Below are 21,690 nucleotides of genomic sequence, written 5' to 3'. Positions count from 1 at the left end.
TGGACCTTCGATCAGAGCTTGGAAAAGTTACTTTTTTAAACTACAACTCCCATCAGCCCCAGCCAGCATAGCCACTGGATTGGGCTGATGGGAGTTGTAGTTCAAAAAAGTAACTTTTCCAACGATTGTATCCTTGTTGCTGACACAGCCTTGCATGATCACAATTCTAAATCATGTGGGAATCTCCACCACAGATGTTTGTCCTCCAGTATAATGGGGCAGTAGAGAGCAGAGGGGCTAGCGATGGAGATGTGATGGAGGGGTCAGTGTATCCTTGCTCTCCCCTTACATGGTTCTAATTGCAGGAGGAGAAGAAGTAAGAGAGAACATTATCGCAATGGTATAAAATTATGCATAGTGTGGAGAAAGTGGAGAGGGAGACGTTTCTCTCTTTTTCTTAATACTAGAACTTGGTGTTATCTAATTAAGCTGAATGTAGGAAGGTTCAGGACAGACAAAAAGTAATTATACAGTGCATAGTCATGACCTCAGAATCCAGCAGCAATCAGTCTTCAGAGTCAAAGGTTGCAGAGTCTCCAGGTTCACAGAATCAGGTCCACAGCTCTGAATCTACTCCTGGAGACCCCTGACAGGCAGGAGCAGAGCTTGGAAAAGTTACTTTTTTGAACTACAACTCCCATCAGCCTCAGCCAGCGCCATGCTGGCTGGGGCTGATGGGAGTTGTAGTTCAAAAAAGTAACTTTTCCAAGCTCTGGGCAGGATCTCACAGAGCAACCTCCCATATCACCAGGGACTGTAGGGCCCCATGGACACCTTCCCTTCAGGAATCCAGAGCCTCCCATAGTGCATCACCAGTCCAGCAGTGCTGGGAGCATATAACAAGGAAGGCTATGGAATGGAGGAGAAATCCCCATCTTCAGGCCATCATCAATATCCCCTCCCACTGGGCGGCTGACACGTTAATAGGGAAAGTTCCCTTCACCCTGAAGTTGCGTCAGGGTGTATATGAAGATGTTCTGATCTTCACTCTCCCTCCTTGCATACACTAAACCCACCAGTTGTGCAAACAAGAACGTAGCCAATTAGCCAAATTAACACCCTTTAAACGTTGGTTTAAATTAACAGAGATATTTCACCTGAATTCAAAAATTCATCCCAGGTTTTACTTCATGTGAAATTTGCTGACGACTCTAATTACCACACAATGTTCCAAGGTTTACACTTCTTTCTGAACTGAGTCCAAATCTGAACAAAAAAAAAATCTGTATGATCACAACTGGTATTTAGAAAATAGTTTTTGAAAGACAATGCATAGTTGTTACAGCTGCTTTATGGAGGTTGTTCAAAACACTTTCAGAGGATGAGTGCTTTGAAATGTTGCTGCTCACCTGTCAGTTTTTCTTTTTTTTTTCAATAATTTTTATTCAGATTTTCATAAAACATACAAGACAAAATCATAAAACATTCAAAGACAAAAAACAAAATCAAAAATAGTTAAACAAAAAGAAAAAAAGAAAAAAAAAAACAAAAATAAAAAATAAAGAGTAAAATATTGACTTCCCATTTGTCAAAGATCAAATCAGTTATAAGTCTATAATATATAACAATCCTGTCTCTTAAGTCATATTATAAAATCACTTTCCTCCAGTAGTTATCTTACTTAATCATCAAATCTCATAAACATTACTTTATTCTTTCCACAAAAAGTCAAAGAGAGGTTTCAATTCTTTAAGAAATATATCTATCAATTTTTTTTTCCAGATAAGCATATCGATTAATCCATCTCATTACTAATTATGATAATCTTATTGTCATAACCATAGTCAAAATAAACATTTCAATTAATCCATCACATCAGAATCTGTTAGGTTCAATAATTTCAGTAGCCATTGTTCTATTATCTCTATTAGTTCCATTTTCCATCTTCCATCTTCAGTAGTCTTGTTAAGTCCAGTAATTTCAATATCCAATCTTCCATTATCAGTATTCCATAATAATCTTGCTGTCAAAGCCATAGTCATATAGTAAGAGTCTGATGGGGATTACCTCTATCCCAAATATTTTCTTGCCATCCATTCTGAATAGGTTGCTGAAATACTGCTGTAAAATCATATCTCTGTTCTTTTTTTCAAAATACACTGGGTCATCTCTTAAAAGTTTTTCCATTGTCACATGGCTGCAGTTAATTCCATAGATTTTCTCTATATTGGGCTCCATCACATCATTCCAGTCCAGAAGATTATCCATGCCATTGATAACTTTATCTCTAGAATCTTCATTCATTTCTTCAGAGATAACATTGAGTTCCAAACAATAGATTTTATTTCTAAAGTCCATAGACTCCAAATCTTGTTCCTGTTCCACGTTGGTTCCAATCTCCGGGATCTCCTCTCTCACAGGGACCCCTATTCCAGTCTCCAGGGTCACCTCTCTCACAGGGACCCCTGTTCCAATCTCCGGGGTCTCCTCTCTCACAGGGACCCCTTCCAGGGTCACCTCTCTCACAGGGACCCTTATATCTTTAATCTCCTGCTTCATTTTACTCAATTCAATTTTCATTATCTCAATCTCATCCATTATTTTCTGAAACATAGTTATTTCCAGATTTTCAGCCACTTTCTTAATTGCCATTTTAAAAGAAAAATATAGGAAAACCACTTCTTATTTCAGCAACAATTGGGTTAATACTCCAAACTTGGTGACATCACAGTATAAACAGAGCAGACAGCCTTATCTCTCCAATAGTTAAGTAAACAAAATGCAGTTCCCAGGATCGAAACAATTAATGGCAATCGTCAAGAAACAGATTCGTCAAAATAAAATAGACCAAAAAGAGAGTAGTCTCAAAACAGTATAATATTTTTCAAAATAAAAATCTGGAATAGAAATCCCTCTTCTGTGTATATCTTTAGAATGCAAATCCAGGACAGCTTTTTGCAACAAAAACAGAGATAAGCTATTAATTAGTGCGTAGCAGAGAGAAGTTATGGCTCCCCAGTGAGATGTCAAAAACTGATCAATCTGGCAAATCTCTTTTAAACAGCAACAATTTAAGTCAAGTAAAAGAAAAATATAGAAAGAAGGGTGCTTGCCTGTTAGTGCGTTCTCTCTTAGAAGATAAGGTGAACGTTCGCTTTATCAGATAGAGCTTGCTGTTAAAAATCCGTCCCACCTTCGTCGGCTGGACCTCGTCCCATAAATTAATGAGATCTGGTCGTCCCAACAAAAATAGGCTTTGAGGTTAATCTCTTCGTTTCTCCCTACCCGGGAGAAGTTTAATCAGTCAAAAAAAAAAGAAAAAACTGACTGATATATCTGAATAAGCTTCTTTTGAGGCAGGAGCCCGTCTCAAAAGCAGGCACAGGCTAAGTCACCCTTCCCGGAAGTCCTCACCTGTCAGTTTTTCAAGTTGCATCACCCAATCCCGGTGGCCACCAAGGCTGAAATGGCTAACCCCCTCCAATAAGTAAATTTCAAATGTTACAGCTTCACAGTTGCCTGTATTTGGTGATTACAAAATCTCAACTATCCCTAAGTAATAGCAAACTCAAAACTTTGTTTTGCATAGTCAAAAAACTATCAATAATCTCAAACATTCTTTGTGACTGTCTCACAAAAGAAATGAAATCAAAACATCCTGTTTTTGTAATCAGTTCTACAATCTCTATCCAATTAAAATTTGTAAAGCTTGATCCTGAAAAGGAGTTCTTGAAAAGGAGTTTACCAAAAGAATAATCACCAAATACTGCATGGAGCTCAAATGCTGCATTTAAAAAATACAATCGTCTTCCAAATGGATGAACTGAACATTTGTTAATATAAATACTTTAGGACTGAGCCACCATAAAATACAATACCACAGCAGAACCCACAACTATTGCTTCCATCCAAGCAAAACCTTTGAATGAAGCGGACAGCAAATTAAAGGCTTCAAAGGCTTCGAAGTTATCCAACCTAAACATTGTAGAGAAGGGGTAACGTATAGAATGCATTTTACTCAAGAGGTTATGTTTCTACAAGCCAGCAATGCACTTTGATTTCTAAATATCCACATGAGATGATGGACAAAGAAACAAGCCTAATTGGACTTGGAAGGATGTATACTCTATTCATGAATAAGCTATGTTATGTCAAATAGCTGTTTATTCCAAAGCTCGCAATCTTTGACATCTTATAAATCGGCATGCACCACATTTGCAAACCCCAAATATAACAAGTGTTATGAAAAACTCCAAACCACTAGAACAGTGGTTTACAAAATGTCTACCTTCAAGAAACCCCTTCCATTTGTACATCAATTTGTCTGCTGAGGAAACTCCAAATGCCAGCCAAAGAACCACTGCGCTTCTCAGAGGATTGTGAGGAAATATTCTAGAGTTCATAACCTCAGCTTACACATGACACTGGTCAGGTCTGCTGGAGCTCACTATCCCCACACATCAGCTTGAGCTCACCTGAGAACACATCCTAGCACTGCATATAAAATGGCTTCCCACACATCTGGGATAATTCGCACCACATATGAACACATCCCCTCATGTTTTCAGGCTGTGATCTCATGCTAAAAATTGCTGAAGGAAACTACTTTGGGAGATGCAGTCTCCATAAGGGTGCATTTCAAGCGTAGGCACTGCTCTTTAGTTCTATAAATTGGGCCCAGGAGATCCAAATAAACAACATTTTGTTGTTGTGTTGCACTTCCACTCATCAAAATTATCTTCAAATATTCCGTGGCTCTTCTACAGCATTCCCCTGTTACATTTATTATACTTTGAGGTAAATATTCATGCTTATATATTAAAAATCTTTGCTACTTTATTGGAGTTTCTGTGGCTGTTAATGAATTCAGCAGCAGAATGCCAATTTTAGATTTCATTTCAGCAGTTCTTATATGCTTTCATTGTTATTCGCTCTGGTCTAATTCTGGTTGCTACGTCTCAAAAACACATATTGCAGAGCTGGAAAGGGGACAGAAAAGCAATTACAAGGGTTAAGAGGAGGCTATGATGACAGGTTAAAGAGGTTGGGGCTTTTACTACATGGGGAAAATGTTAACTGGGGGCACAACAGAGTTTTATGGAATTAAGAACAGCGTGGTAAGAAACATTGTCGTCCCCACCCTCCGAATACTGAAACTTGAGGTTCCTCAGTGAAGCTGACTGGCAGCAAATTCATGACTGATAAATGAAAGCACTTTGGGTAGAGTGTTTTTGAAAGGACCGTCCCCTTTCATTAATTTCTGGGATAAGAAATTGAATACATGTTATTGTTTCAGGATGTCTCAGTCATGGTGATTTGACTTTGGTCTGCAGATGGTTCACTCTGACTGAGTAGCCTATTTAGGGTGCAATCTAAACCCACTTTGGGTCAGCCTGGGTGGGCTTGGGACTGGGCAGAGGTCTCTTTCTGCCCAGCCCGGCTGGCCCACATCTGCTTTCATGCAGAGCTCTGCCTTCCACCAGCTGAATGGGCAGGCATAAGTGCCGCTAGTGGGATCCTTGCTGGTGGCAGCCAGCAGAAATCCTCAGAATCATTGGATCCTGAGCCAGCCTCACTGGCACAGCAATTTGCTGGTCTTACCACCTCCCGCCTGGTCCAGTTTCCATGGCAGTGTTGAGGATGTGGCATTGGCTCCTCTGTTCTATTGAGCCTCGTCGGGCAGCAGCTGGGCTTAGGATTAGAGCCTTGGTCATTTAAATGCTATGATTACAATTGTGTGGAGGAGGGCCACACCGTCTATCCCCTCCCCTCCTGTTGTGCTCCCATCAGTCCTGCTTCTTGCTGTCCCTGCACTAGGAAGAAAGTCTGAAGAGGGAGAGCTGGCCATTTTCAGACCTTCTCTCCAATGTGTGCAAAGCAGGGATGGAATCCTCTCCTTTTCTACATTTTATTTTTAAGTGTGCCCCCCTAGTGGTCATTAACAATCCAATTTCTTTTCCCTCTGATACCTTTTCATTTTTCCAGTCTCCTCCAATTTTATTTTTTTTTGCTTTGCAGAGAATTATCAATATTATATTTACTATTTATTCACAAGTCTCCACTGGTATCAATCTTTATTCTGATTACTGCCTGTTTACATCCCTTTTCAAGTGAATTGCAGATCAGTTTAAGGTAGATAATCAAGTCAGTGTCTTCCTCCCTGCTGCTTACAATCAACATTTCATTCCCCCCTGCTGCTTTCTGTCTGTTAGTTACAATCAACACTTCATTGACATCAGTGAAAGGGAACACACATTTGAAGAGCTCACATAGAAAGTAGATTGATAAAAGTATCACTCACACTATCAATGATTTCAAAGTGAATTTTAAAAAAAATTAATCGGAAAAAAAAAAGAATGAATCGGAAACCAGGCTCAGAGAGTTGCTGCTTCAAAATTCTCTCTGCAAAGATGGAGAATATCAGATATAATAATTAATCTGATGGGAGGGGCCAAGGATGGAGTGGCAGGGTAGATTGCACAATAATATTTCTTGACTTGAATGCCACCTCTATGTTAGGTAGCACGTATTTGGTAGGTAGTAAGTCTGTTAAAGTCGGATGGGGGAACTCTGATAATGGCAGTTCCCATTGTACTGTAAACAGCTTTGAGTTTAGGGTGAGATGCAAATATTATTGGTCTAATGTAACCTCCTAGGTGCTGACAAGCATCATTGTTTCAGAACACTTTGTTCCACACTGTTGCTCCATGAACTATGGAGCAGCACAATCCAGGGCAACCTCTCCGCTTTTGTAATCTCCTCTTAGTAATAATAATATGGCCAGAGAAAGCAAAACTGAATGGGACTATTAGACATTAAGGAGCTGCTCAACAAATACTAACTTCCAATTAAGAGCTATCTGTATTTTTGTTGGCAAAGTGGTGCTGTTCTCACAAGAGGCCTTCTGATGTCAAAGCACAGCAACTACAATGTCAAATTTCCTCCCAACCCCTTATCTCCACTACCACTATTCACAACTACTTTGGTAAACTGATACTCTTGGTAGCTGTAACATTCTCACAGGATCACAAATCGCCCTGCGGGTCGGGCATAAGAAAGCCACTCATCATCTTAGACCAATAGAAATATCATTCTGTGCATTTGATTGATTCCGCACAGTAGTTCTTGTGAATTTTGCCTGTTGAGATATGGTTTGTTATGCTGTTTGCATGCTTTACATCCTCTGATGCTCTTAAGCAATGGAAAGCAAACCGGATAGAAACCAAGTTAAAGGACGTAGGACCTGGAAATGAATTTAATCCTGTTCTGCTTTTGTCCTTTAAGTACAGGCAATTTATTTCTCGTCTCTCTCAGCGACATCAAGGAAAATGTTAACAAGGCAATTCAAACTCTATGTGTGATATCATCAAGAGCAAAGGAGATAAAAGAAAACAGGAAATTGGCAACTGGAGGAGAGCAGTTGTGCATGATAGATTTAAATAAGGCATTTTTTAAGTAATAGTTGCAGTCCAAATGGACACCCAGGCCTAGCTTTTGGACACCCAGTGGACACAGTTGGACACATAAAATTTAAGCAATTAACCAAGAACACAACGTCAAATTGGAAGCCACTGAAACACTACCTAGAGATATGGAATTTTCATGAAATTGGATAAAAACGGTAGAAAATAGAGGCACATTACACAATTCTTAGGGTGATTACAAACTACAAGTCCTTCTGAAAAAAAATCTTAACAAAATCTCTCTTCCTGTATGCTATGATGTCTGGTTCTCTGTATCGTCTCTCTTTTTTAAATAAGAATTCTGCTACAGCAGGGCATGGATCATAAGCAGCAGTTTTTAATTTTAATTTGCTTTTTAATTCTCTGTTTACTTGTGAGTGGGCAGGCTAGTAATTTTTTTTTTTTTGCTAGGCTAGTAACCTGTGTAAATGTATTTGCAAGGCTGTATTCACACCCTGTTTTTTGTTTGCTTGTTTGAACCTCTTTCGCCTCAGTCCAAATGTCAGGGCTTGTCAGAGCTTGGAAGATTACTTTGAAAAAGGAATAAAGTACAATTATTGTTACATGGCCCCAAAAAGGAATAAATTACCATTACAATTATAACTGTTCTGAAAGGAATTGATTACTTTACCATTACTCAGACGTGATCACTACAATTACACTTCAGTTACTTAAACAAAAAAACTAGAGTGCCTACAAGGTGCTGGCCTTGGCTGCTGCATACCTTAGTCACCGAAAACACATTAAAAATAAACACACACACACTGAGTAGAATAATTATTTTTATCCATAAGATAGCAGTGGTGAGCTCTTCACTTGAAAGGGAGGTGGGGAGGGAGGCAGAGGCCACTACTCAGATCTTTGCATGTCAAACCAAGTGCAACCCCCCCACACACATACACACTCAGCCAGTAAGCATAATCTCTCTCACTTAACCACCTCCCAGACCCTGCCCTGCCATCAACTCTCTCTCTCTCTCTCTCTCTCTCTCTCTCTCACACACACACACACACACACACACACACACACAAACTGTCATCTTTCACCTCCACAGTTCTTTATCTCCATTCTACTGTTGCCTCCTTCTCCTCCTTTATCCATGTTCTTGCTGTCCGGCTTCCTTCTCCCTCCACTCCATTCTTCTCCATCACCGTCCATTTTTAAAAACAATTGTTTTCTCCACTCCACCCATCTCACTGTCCTCCTCCCCCCTCATCGCCTCCTACCCACCCACAGAGCACGAGGGAAGAGCGACACTGCACAGAAGCCCAGTTTGAGGCACACGCTTTTCATCCACAAATCAGAGGAGCAGAAGACTTCCCCTGCTCCCCCCCCCAAGTAATGCCTAAAAGAAATGCTGGAAACATTACAATTACTCCTCAAAAGTAATAAAATTACTCCTTGTCCTATTACAATCAACATGTAAAGAAATTACCCACTCGTTCCTCAAAAATGTAATGAATTACAAGTAATTCATTTTTTGTAACTAATTACTCCCAAGCTCAGGGGCTTGTGCATGGTAAAGAGGCTTCCATGTGCAAGCCATTTGAATGAAAAAATTGGCACCCAGTAACAATTCCTTAAAAAATTACCTGCATTTAAAGCAAGAGTGGCTAAGCTTTGTCAGCCTGTGAGCCATGATGAGGATTGGCCAAGCCTCTGAGATCTGCATGCAAGTATTGGGAATGGCCAAAGTGGACACGGCCAAAATGACCAACGCACATACGCACACACACTAGGTATGGGGGAAGAAATCAGTTATAGATGAACCGATCTAATTTGCACTTTTTGAAACAATATGAGAAGTGAAATACAGCAATCCTGAAATTTGCACTTCTCTGAATTTTGCAGTGCAGTTTTCCAACCAAGTAATATGCATACAAATGCATATATTGGGGGAAAGTGTGTACAAAATGAATATATTACTGAAAATAACATACAAAAATAATTATATCATGGGAAATTGTTTTGCCAATTTATTTATTTATTTACTTTACAAAATGTGTGTACCGCTTAACCGTAAACAATACTCCACATATCCTATGTGTGTATTGGGCAAGATTTCATACAAAAATATGTATATTAGGGGAAATTTACACTACAATGCTTATGAATTTTCATGAGGTCTTTACAAAAACCTTGAGATAAACCCAAACTGATAGGTTTGTCCATCCCTGTTGTACACACAGGCAGACCACACACTAGCACACACCCCACACATTCAGACAGGCTCTCTTCCAATCAACAGAGGAGCCCAGGAGGAGCTTCTTCCCTATTGTAGCACAGGGGTGGAAAGAGAGCTTCCTCTTCTCGCCCTGTGCTGTACTGTTGGCGATAAACAGCATTAGCATCTCCTCCTATCCACTGCTAGATGTGGAAAGTGGAAAACCTTTCACTTATGATGGAAAATCACCTCTCCTCCCTCTAGTGGGTGCCACTACTAGAAGGTCTTAGTGGCTCAGGAAACAGGAAGCTCTAAGACCTCTTGCCAAAGGAGCCACACCAAAAGGAGCTACACCACTTTTCCAAGATAAGAAGAGGCACCTGATTATGGCAGATTGTCGGTGGGCCACTAGAAGGTCATTCGTAGGTCAGATCTAGCTCTGACTGAAAATATTTGTGGAAAAGTATTTGAGTATCACAAATGTACATTTAAAATGTACCAATGCTATAAATCAGGGCTCACCCATGGGCGCCATTCAGTGACACCCCCAGAGAGTAGCCCAGAATCGGAGCTTTCATTTTTTAAGAAAAGGAAGTCTCTTAGCCCTTCTAGAAAGAAAGTTATGGAGCAAAATATGCAAGCAGACTTCTAAGACATTTCTGGGAAATGAGGCAGCCTGGCTGTTCCTGCCTATCAGTGTTATTTGCCAATGAGTGAAGTCAGAGCTGTGATTTTGAAGTGAGTTGTTAGGACAACAGGCAATTTGAATCCATCAAGTCCTAAAAAGCTGCTATTTTGCCCTCCCTTTTAGTGCACTCTTCCTGGTTCTGTCTTTTTTCCTAATCCTTGGAATCTTAAATTTGCCTTTCTTTTCTTCTAGCAACCAGGATGCATAGTTCCTATGCTGGGTTCTCCTGAGATGAGGTAGACCAGCCTTTCCCAACCAGTGTGCCTCCAGATGTTGTTGGACCACAACTCCCATCAGCCTCAGCCAGCATTGCCAATGGTCAGGAAGATGGGAGTTGTGGTCCAACAACATCTGGAGGCACACTGGTTGGGAAAGGCTGGTCTAGACATTATTTTCTGCAAATACCACTGCACAATAAGTGCGGGTGAATGTTAAGGAATCTTCCCCCTCCAACGCAAATGTGAAAATTTTGCAAAGAGGCTTAGACATGTCTCCTGCTTTGCAGGCACTAACAACCAGGGACTTGTTAAGAATTCACTGTACAATTAATGTACAGTGCAATGGTATACAAGTCTACTGAGGAGTAAGTCTTTTTGTGCTTACTGGGGCTTACTTCCAGGTAAGTAGGTACAGGCTGGCAGCCTAGGCTTTGGTTTAGGGTTGGCATTTGGGGGAAAACAGGGTTTGTATGCATTTAGCAGCTGTATGGCAGGCAGAAGCTATGGCCTTCAGAGCTATGCACTGAGCTGCGGCCCTTCCCTGGGAAGTTGCTATGTAGGATAGGAATGACACTATCCCAAGACTCTGAAGAGCTGCAGTAGATGATCCTGGGCTAGAGGGACTGATGGTCTGACTCAGTAGATAAGGCAGCTTCATATGTCAATTAGGGATATGCTAGAATTCTGCCCAATTCGGATTTGGTATCGAATTTTCCATTAATTCATTTATTTTCTATAGTTGCAGATCAGATTTTTATATAGTGATTTTCTGCAGGGGGGTAAAAATGGATTTAAAAAAAAAAATCTGCCACTAATATATCAATATTAAGAATGATAATTTTATTGCTACTTCCTTTCATTTATCAATATTAATATCAATATTTTTTGCAAGAGGGAAAAATGGATCAGAAAGCAGCTGCTAGCGGACAAAGACTGAACTCTAATAGATACCAGCCCACTGGGTCAAAGGGATGCTTTCGAACCAGCACCAGCCCACCGATCAATATAAATCATGGAGGGAGTGACAGGAGAAAGTGAAAGTGACTCACGCTACATGAACGCATGCACACACGCACACATTACATGCCCTACTAGGTCTTATGCAGAGGGAGAGAAAAATGCAACATTAATTCTATTCACAGAAGGGATAATCTGCATCTCAGTGTGGGGATATATGCACTTCCCTCATCTTACACATTTATCCCATATGCATAAAGGTAGGAATTGTAAGTGACTATTCTCTGCAACGGCCACGTCCATATTTCTTTATACTGGATAGATAAGTGTCAACTTCCCAGCATCTCTCTTTCAAGACAGCAAGAGACTTGTGGCTTGCAGAATATTTCCAAAACTGCCTCTTGAAAGGCAAAATGAGTCTATGAAATAATCATGTCCGGAGATGGCCTTGAAATTAAAACAGAAAGTGAATGCAGACTCCCTACCCCCACCACCGGTAGGGTGAGAGAGTGATGTGTTCACGGGAGAACAAGTGGCAAGTAATGAGAAAAACAGAGAAACATACATCTGTACACAAACTACACCAATGTTAACCTATCAGGGGTAGGCTTTTACATTGCAGGCTACCTTGACCTGGCCCCTCAGCGAATTCCTCCTCAGCTGCAGTTCGGGGATGCATTAGCCCCATTGCTAATTGCAGGTAAGGTAAAACTTTTAATCTTCAGACTTTGGGGTGAATGGATCAACCTATTTCCGTTCTGTCAGTTTTGCAAGCATTCAAGCAGAGGTTCATTCCATCCAGTTTGTTTGCAGGTTTTTTTCCCTAAATCATAAAAATGTGTATTTAAATTGCATGCATTTTATGAAAATTTTAAATTTACATGGAACATCTCTGGAGAAGAATGGAAGATATCTCTGCTATCTTAGTGGGATGGGGAACAATTTAGCCCCTTTCTAAGTCCTAATGCAGATTCACCAAGCTGAATGCAACAACCCACACTAGCCTCCCAGGGGCTCCACAAATAAATGCCTGGGACTGCAAAAATCAAACAGAGCATGAGGTGGCTTTCCAAACATGTATCATGTCAGAGAACATAGTTGATCACCTCAGCTTGGCATGGTGGCTCATTAGTTGTTCAAGCCTGATTTTGCAGAATGTCACCCATGTTAGACAGGGATATAATTCTTCATATTCAAATCTATGGAACAAGAGGAAGAAAATTAAATGACTTCTCATCTATCAAGTTCACTCCATTTGTTAATAAACACCCAAGTGATAAAATAATAATATTTTAATGTGTTGCTAACCCTAATTTATAGGTACATCTGTGTTTCTTTTGAATCTTGGCCAAATTCCTCAAAATATAACTTTTATTGTTTCCCTTCTAGCTTGGCAGCAATTTAGGGAAATGTGCTCATTTCTTCCACACCACTGAGGTGAGCAAAGCAAACAGCACTTTGATCAAAACTTTCCCTTACCTCCAAACTTGTCTTTAGCAGGAGTTTGTTATCTGGTTTCTGTGAAACCTGCTTCTCACTTAAGGTTCTGATGATGGAGATGAATGCCTCGCAGAATCATACACAGGAAGTTCCAGAGAATGGCTTAACTCTGAACCATCATAGAAGTCTACCCATCCAAACCCCACAACGTGACAGTAACAAAGCAGGTATTAAAGAATGCGTGACTTCAAAATGAGTGGCAGAATTTGTAAAATATGTAAAATTTACATGGAAGAACTTTTTAAAAAGTTAAGCAATCACATAAAAAGGCTGAGCCACAAGATCCAGCAGCACTGCTAAGGTGTAACTGGACTGGTGGCACACAGCCACTGTGTGGCTTTACTCCAGCTTTCTTATCATCTCTGCTTGATAAAGTACAACCAAGATGACACTGTTGGGAGTACTTTTATGTGGCACATTGAAAACAAAAAAGGAACAGAGGCTACGTACACAACATACATTTAAAGCACATGGCTTCCCCCAAAGAATCCTGGGAACTTTCATTTACCCACCACTAAGCTACAATTCCCAGCAGCCTTAACAAATTATAGTTCCCAGGATGCTTTGAGGAAAGTCATGTGCTTTAAAGGTGCTTTATGTGTATAGTGTGTATGCAGCCAGAGGCCATGTCAGTCCAACAAAGGGATGTGCCTGGAATCCAAAATAACTGTGGTGCCAGCAATTTTTATTTATTTATTTTATTTATTTAGTTTAATTTATATACCGCCCTAAGCCCGAAGGCTCTCCGGGCGGTGTACAAAAAGATAAAAACAAGCACAATATATAAATACAATAAATACAATAAATAATAAAAAAACAAAACAAAAAAAACAAATAATAACGAACCAAACAACATCCAAAATACGGAAATGCAGTTTAAAATACACTTTAAAATGCCTGGGAGTATAAAAAGGTTTTCACCTGGCGCCGAAAAGATAGTAGCGTCGGCGCCAGGCGCACCTCATCAGGGAGACTGTTCCACAGTTCGGGGGCCACTACTGAAAAGGCCCTGGTTCTAGTCATCACCCTCCGAGCCTCTCGATGGGATGGTACTCGGAGGAGGGCCTTAGATGTTGAGCGTAGTGTACGGGTAGGTTCATATTGGGAGAGGCGTTCCACCAGGTATTGCGGTCCCATGCCGTGTAGGGCTTTATAGGTCAAAACCAGCACTTTGAATCTAGCCCGGAAACAAATAGGAAGCCAGTGCAGACGGGCCAGAACAGGTGTTATATGAGCGGACCTTCTGGTCCGCGTCAACAATCTGGCCGCTGCATTCTGGACTAGCTGTAGTTTCCGAACAGTCTTCAAGGGCAGCCCCACGTAGAGCGCGTTGCAGTAGTAGAATCTAGAAGTTACCAGAGCATGAACAACTGAAGCGAGGTCGTCACTGTCCAGATAGGGACGTAGCTGGGCTACCAATCAAAGATGGTAAAAAGCATTCCGTGCCACCGAGGCCACCTGGGCCTCAAGAGACAAGGAAGGATCGAAAAGAACTCCCAAGCTACGAACCTGTTCCTTCAAGGGGAGTGTAACCCCATCAAGAACAGGATGAACATCCACCATCTGAGCAGAGAAGGCACTCACCAACAGCGTCTCAGTCTTGTCTGGATTGAGCTTCAGTCTGTTAGCTCCCATCCAGTACATTATCGCGGTCAGGCAACAGTTTAGCACGTTAACAGCCTCACCTGAGGAGGATGAAAAGGAGAAATAGAGCTGCGTGTCATCAGCGTACTGATGACAACGCAGCCCAAAACTCCTGATGACCGCACCCAGCGGCTTCATGTAGATGTTGAAAAGCATGGGGGACAGTACCGATCCCTGCGGGACTCCACAATGGAGAGTCCAGGGTATCGAGCAATGTTCCCCAAGCACTACCTTCTGGTGGCGACCCACCAAGTAGGAGCGGAGCCACTGCCAAGCAGTACCCCCAACTCCCAACTCCCAACTCCCAAGCTACGAACCTGTTCCTTCAAGGGGAGTGTAACCCCATCAAGAACAGGATGAACATCCACCATCTGAGCAGAGAAGGCACTCACCAACAGCGTCTCAGTCTTGTCTGGATTGAGCTTCAGTCTGTTAGCTCCCATCCAGTACATTATCGCGGTCAGGCAACAGTTTAGCACGTTAACAGCCTCACCTGAGAAGGATGAAAAGGAGAAATAGAGCTGCGTGTCATCAGCATACTGATGACAACGCAGCCCAAAACTCCTGATGACCGCACCCAGCAGCTTCATGTAGATGTTGAAAAGCATGGGGGACAGTACCGATCCCTGCGGGACTCCACAATGGAGAGTCCAGGGTATCGAGCAATGTTCCCCAAGCACTACCTTCTGGTGGCGACCCACCAAGTAGGAGCGGAGCCACTGCCAAGCAGTACCCCCAACTCCGAACTCCGTGAGTCTTCCCAGAAGGATACCATGGTCGATGGTATCAAAAGCAGCTGAGAGATCAAGGAGAATCAACAGAGTCACACTCCCCCTGTCCCTCTCCCGACAAAGGGCGACCAAGGCTGTTTCGGTGCCAAAACCGGGCCTAAAACCGGATTGAAATGGATCAAGATAATCAGTGTCATCCAAGAGCCCCTGGAGCTGGCCGGCAACCACCCGTTCCAGTACCTTGCCCAAGAACGGAACATTCGCCACAGGTCTATAGTTGTTCAGGTTATCTGGGTCCAAAGAGGATTTCTTCAGGAGCGGTCTCACTACCGCCTCTTTTAGGCAGTCAGGGACCACTCCCTCTCTCAAAGAGCTGTTCATTATCTCCTTGGCCCAGCCGGCGGTTCCGGTCCTGCCAGCTTTCACCAGCCAAGAGGGGCAATGGTCCAGAACAGATGTGGTCGCCCGCACCAGTCCAAGAATCTTGTCAACATCCTCAAGCTGTACAGACTGAAGCTCATCCAATAAATAAGGACAAGACCGCGTTCTGGATGCTTCGTTGGAACTCACTGTCATAACATTGGAGTCTAAGTCCCGGCGAATGCATGCGATCTTATCCTGGAAGTGCCTCGCGAACTCATCACAGTATGTATTGTTTGTTCTTATAATTTATATTATTTCACTGTATTTTTGTATTGTATTCTGCCATATTCATTGTATGTACGTCGCCTAGAGGCGACACATAAATTAAATTTATTATTATTATTATTATTATTGCTTTATTAATATGGTGAAATTGGAATGTTTTGTTCCACAATTGCCGTGCTGCCATTGCCAAATCAACACTTCCTTGTGCTTCTCTTCCACGAATGAGAGCTTTAAATTGAGGATCTACACAATTTGAAAAGCACGGGCAAAATGTGAACATCAACACAGATTAATAATGAAAATGAGCCGACATCTGTACTGTTACTATGTTAATTTATGTTGAGGAATGTACAATATTGAACTCTTGCCACAATGCCATTTGGCATGCTTTAAGTTTGGCCCAACATTTAAGGGACAATTATTATTGGGGATGGGTGGGGAGACTTTATTGAGTGGGCTTTTCCAGCTTCCAATAAATGCAATCTTTCCATTCAGATTAGCAAGAAGCAAGATTCCTCCCCATCTAGAGTGAGCTCTTCAAAACCCCTGGTGGCGTTCTATCAACAGTTCATCATTTAGTAGGGTTAGAATCTCTCTCTCTCTCTCTCTCTCTCTCTCTCTCTCTCTCTCTCTCTGACACACACACACACACACACACACACACACACTGTCTTGATTCAATCTGCTTGAAAAAGGCTCATCAACATTCAACTCTGTGCCTCATAAGGCACAGAGAAGTTGCTGGTTATTGCTTTCCATTGTTACAAAGCGCTACTCATTGCCAGTCCAAGTTATTGACTCAGGAACCGTTTAAACTTTCCTCGAGGAGAAAGCACAAACAAAGCCAAGCATGCGAACACTAAAACTTGGGAGAGGATTTAGCAAACAGTTCCCTGTCGAGATAACATCTCTTTTTGAGTAAATCGTCCTTCCACCCCACTTTTGATAGTCATCTGTGAAAAGCAGATCTACTTTTAGCCACCAAGAAAAAACAAAAAGCAAAGCCAAGGAGAAGTACCCCATCAGAATGAGATCTGAGAAGATGAATTCTTTTTCCTAGCCTCAGGCTGAAATCCTATACACATATACCTGGGAGAATTTGATCAATCAAGGAACATGATCAGATTAAATGAATGTACATGTTGATTGATATGGGTTTTTCATTTGAGTTACAGATATGGGGGATTCATATATAGTGCAATTATATGCATGTTTGCTTGGAAGTAAGTCATACTGACCTGTGTGGGACTTACTCCCACGTAAGTGTGTATAGGATTTTATTTATTTATTATTATATTTCTATCCCACCTTGCCTCCAAGAAGCTCAAGATGGTGTGCAATGTACATGATTGCCCCCCTTCCCATTTTATCCTCTCAACAATCCTGTGAGGTAGATTAGGCTGAGAGACAGTGAATGGTCCAAAGTCACCCAGTGAGCTTTATGGCCAAATGGGGACCTGAACCCTGGGCTACCAGGTCCTAGTCTAACATTCTAGGCCAGGTGTGGGAAACCTTTGGCCCTCCAGATGTTGGTGAACTAGAGCTCCCATCAGCCTTAGCAAGCATGACCAATCTGGAGAGCCACATGTTCCCCACACCTGTTCTAGCCACTATAAGGTCCCATCTCCACTTTACATTTAAAGCAGCATTATACCACTTTAAATAGTCATGGCTTTCCCCCAGAGAATCCTGGGAACTGGTACTAAGAGGTGTTAAGGAGACCCCTAATCTGCTCATAGAGCAATATTTCTCAGAGTTTCCTGAGGGACTGATTGTTAAACCACTTTACAGAGATGATAATAGCAGCCAAACTTAGTTGTTTAAAGAATTGTTGAGATGCAGGTGAAAAGGACTGAGTACTCAAAGTGTGCTATATAAATGCTAAGCCTGAAAAAAAATGAACAGTGGGAGACACAATGGGAGATACGGAAAAGGGAAAACCTAGGTTTCAGAGGCTAACAGAAGCAAAGTTTCCTGAGAAGACAGATTGACTATTAAACCACTCTGACAATTGTAGCTCTTGGGGGAAATAAGGGTCTCCTAACAACTGTCAACACCTTTAACAAAATACAGTTCCCAGGATTCTTTAGGGGAAGCCACGACTGTTAAAGTGGTGCTGTAACAGTCATAGTGCTTTGCATGTATAGCGCAGGTGGGACCTTAACAGTGCAATCCTATACATGTCTACTCAGAGCTAAGGGACATAGTTCAGTGGTAGAGCATCTCCTTTGCATGGAGAAGGTCCAAAGTTCAATCTTTGCAACATTCAGGTAGGGGTGGAACTGACACCCTGGGGAGCCGCTGCCGGTCAGTGTTGACAGCAGTGAGCTAGATGGACCAATGCAGCTTCCTATGACTTACTGCTATGGAAATGTGTGTGTGTATCTCCCACTTTCTGGGTCATACATTCATACACTGGATCAAGATTGCATACAGAGGAGACAGGTGGCAGACCACAAATGTGGAAATCATGTTAAAAAACTAAACATATCCTGCAAGTAGGAAGACAGGTGGGAGGACTAGGCTGGTTTTCTACTTGTAGGGAGGCTTGGATTGTGGGGTGTTTTTTCGTTCGTTTGCTTTTAAAATAGGGAACATTCAAAAATGTAATCCCCCATCTGCAGTCTGAATTAGGACATCTGATTTTCCTACTCTTTCTGCTGCATTTATAAATCAAGCTTCAGATGTGACACATAGGAGAAAAAAAGGTGTTCATGGGGCATTTCTGAAAACATCCTCACTCAAAACAAGAAAAAAAATAGGCCAGCAATAATAATAATGTCTTTAGAAATTAAATGCTCCATTTCTGACATTTCTTCCTCCTTGTCAGTTAAACAAACTAGTGCTCTGTCAAAATATGTCCTTTTCTTCCCGTGTGAAAGACGCTTCCATTTTTCTGCCTCATTTACAGGGTCAATGGTGGCCGGTACCCATTGGGAGGGCTGGGGTGAAAAGCAGCGAGACCAACAGTAGGTGGAGCTAGAGCCAATGGCAGGTGGAGCCAGCTAATTCTAGCTTTGTCCCCATCCTTGTCCTCCCTGCTGAGTTCTACAAGGAACAACACTGTGACTAAGGCAGGTGAAAGCTGACAGCCAGTGCCATCCCCTGGACTGGCCCTCAGCAGTGTTGTGGCAAATTCAGAAAGGCAGGGTCTCCTCATGACAGTCACAACCACACCCCTCCCATCCTTTTGTTTTGTTTTGCTGCTGGGTTGAGAATGAAATGCTTGTTAATGCCTTCTTCCACAGCAACAGACATCCCTAGGAGCCAATCAGTATGACAGAAGAGTGTTCGCTACTGTGAAGAGTCTTCTTAAGTGGCTGACTCACCTCCTTTCACTCTGATTGGTTCCAATCAGCAGAAAAGGACAAAGAAGCATGTTAGAAGGTTCTTCTCAGCGGCTAATACGCTCCCCTTTCATGCTGATTAGCTTGCAGGATGCTGGAGACATAGGGACTCTGCTGGAACCCTGCTCCCAAAAAAGTAAAGGTTCTAAGACCACACCCCAAGTCCCCGGATGACTACACCCCCGCTGTAAGTAAGAAGGCAGACAAGTGGGGACTGGCTGACAGCAGAATGAAGTTGGTGGGGCAGTGCCCTATTCACTCCAATAGACCAGCCACCACTACTGTGGGTATTTTAGAATTTGTTTGGAGTTTTTGGTGGGTGCTGGAGTTTGAGCTTCCCTTACTAGGCAAACTCAACTTAAGAACATAAGAAAAGCCCTGCTGGATGAAACGGAAAGCTTTTCTAGTCTATCTTTTCCACCATAGCCAACCAGATGTCCCCTTGAAGTCCACAAACCAGGCGTGAGGGCAACATGCCTCTCTTGCTTGTCATTCACAGCAACTGGTATGCAGAATCATTATGCTTCTCATCTTGGAGATAATATACAGTTACGACTAGTAGCCATAGGGAGATTTATCCTCCATCAGTTTGTCTAATCCTCTAGTGGCCATCACACAACTTGTAACACTGAATTCCATAAGTGAACTCTGTAAATTAACTATGTGCTATGTGAAGAAGTACTTCCTTTTGTCTGTCCTGAATCTGTCTCCTGCCAAACTTGGGTTTTAACCCTGGATTTTAGTAGGGGTGTAGTTGTCTAGGGTCTTAGGGAGTCTTAGATCCCTTATTTTTTTGGGAGCAGGGTTCCAGCAGGGTCCCTATGTCTCCAGCATCCTATGATCCAATCAGCATGAATGGGGAGTTTTCTAACATGCTTCCTTGTCCTTTCTTGCTGATTGGAGCCAATCAGTGTGAAAGGAGGTGAGTCAGCCACTTGAGAAGACTCTTCTCAGCAGCTAACACATTCCCCTTTCCAGCTGATTGGTTCCTAGGAGGGTCTGTTGTGGGTGGGAGAAGCCACATGCGGGAAGAACTAAGGAGTGTTGAAATGACAAGAGACAGCAGGCAAGCAAGCAAGTGTGGGGTGCGGCTATGAGAGTGTATGGCATGACTACCATGAAGGGACCCTCACTTCTGAATTTGCAACTACACTACTGGATTTTAGTAAGAGAGAAGGAAAAAAGCTTCACCTTCTCCACAGCATCTATAACTTTGTAAATAAGTCATGTCTTCCTTCACTTGCCTGTTTTCTAATTAATAAAGTATTCATCCATCATTCCATGTCCCCCCATCCTTCACACACTATAAAGCTGGCCCCAGATCTTGATCCACAATCTTGCGGAGAGCAAAAACAGTGATATACTATAAGGTTAGCCAAGGCAAAGACAAATTGATTAGAAAGAAAACAATGAAAAAACTCTTGTAAATTTGTGTGAGCCAACAGAAAGCTTCGGTGGGGTTTGAAGTTTTGTTTTGTTTTCTAAAAAGGTCAATCTTAGGCTAAAACCCTGTAGCTGAGTATCATTGCCCTTTCAAAGTAAGGAGTTCCTGGGAAGTGCTGACAGATTTTTAAACACAGCCCAAGTGACAGGTGATACAGTGAAAACAAATCCCATTCAGCAGACCCTTAATCGCTAGGTGTGTCTACAATTGCCAAGGCATGGATTGATCTGTTGAGTTCAAGGTAGATCCATCTTAAGACATTATTTGACCAAAGATAGCAACTTGATCGTGGGTCACATTAGGCTCAGCAAATCAACAGCAACACTTGCATTGACTTTAATGGCAGCAGATCAGGGCCCAGAGTGGTATATATCCTGCCTGAGTTGTGATAAACTGGGGTGGGTGTGACTGTTGGTGGGCTCATGTTGTGCCCATATTAGGTGTTTAGGAGGAGTCTTAGTACGGAGGAACATAGGTGATGCAACCCCAATTGCAGTGATTACAGGAAGAGGGAAATATAGCCATGAGGATGTGGTGAATTACCATAGAAGGCGAAGGCAAGGCTATCTGCACCTTCTTCCTTGCTGCCACTGCTCTCATGGATGGGGTCCTCGTTGCTCATCTGTTGTGCCCACTGGTCTGTGTGTGTTGTTGTTTAACGCCAGATCGGTACATAATAAGACCACTCTCATCCATGACTTGATTGTGGATGAAGGTGCCGATTTGGTGTGCATTACCGAGACCTGGGTGGGTTAACTGGGAGGAGTTGATCTGACCCAACTTTGCCCACCTGGATACTCGGTGCAGCACAACCACATGCTGCAGGGATGAGGGGAAGGAGTTGCTGTGGTCTACAGAACTTCCATCTCTGTCACCAGGAAACCACTCTGTCTTGGAGCTGGCTGTGAGGGCCTGCACCTGGTGTTGGGCCGAGGAGACAGCAAAC

At 42.3% G+C, this 21,690-nt stretch overlaps 1 protein-coding gene across 3 annotated transcripts in view; it reads right to left on the bottom strand.

Moving 5' to 3' along the window:
* The window catches only part of SEMA3D (semaphorin 3D), a 241,906-nt gene that overhangs the window by 168,400 nt on the left and 51,816 nt on the right, over positions 1-21,690 (bottom strand). Inside the window, exon 2 of one of the 3 annotated variants that reach the window (XM_061582313.1) lies at positions 12,537-12,629. The exons of the other annotated variants lie outside the window; for them this stretch is intronic. The gene's annotated coding sequence lies outside the window, so the exon portion shown is untranslated. The remainder of the gene's footprint in view (positions 1-12,536; positions 12,630-21,690) is intronic. 3 annotated transcript variants of the gene reach the window in all.

The sequence above is a fragment of the Rhineura floridana genome, chromosome 8, assembly GCF_030035675.1.
Source record: "Rhineura floridana isolate rRhiFlo1 chromosome 8, rRhiFlo1.hap2, whole genome shotgun sequence".
Classification (NCBI taxonomy): domain Eukaryota; kingdom Metazoa; phylum Chordata; class Lepidosauria; order Squamata; family Rhineuridae; genus Rhineura; species Rhineura floridana.
This window is presented reverse-complemented; position numbering and strand designations above follow the sequence as displayed.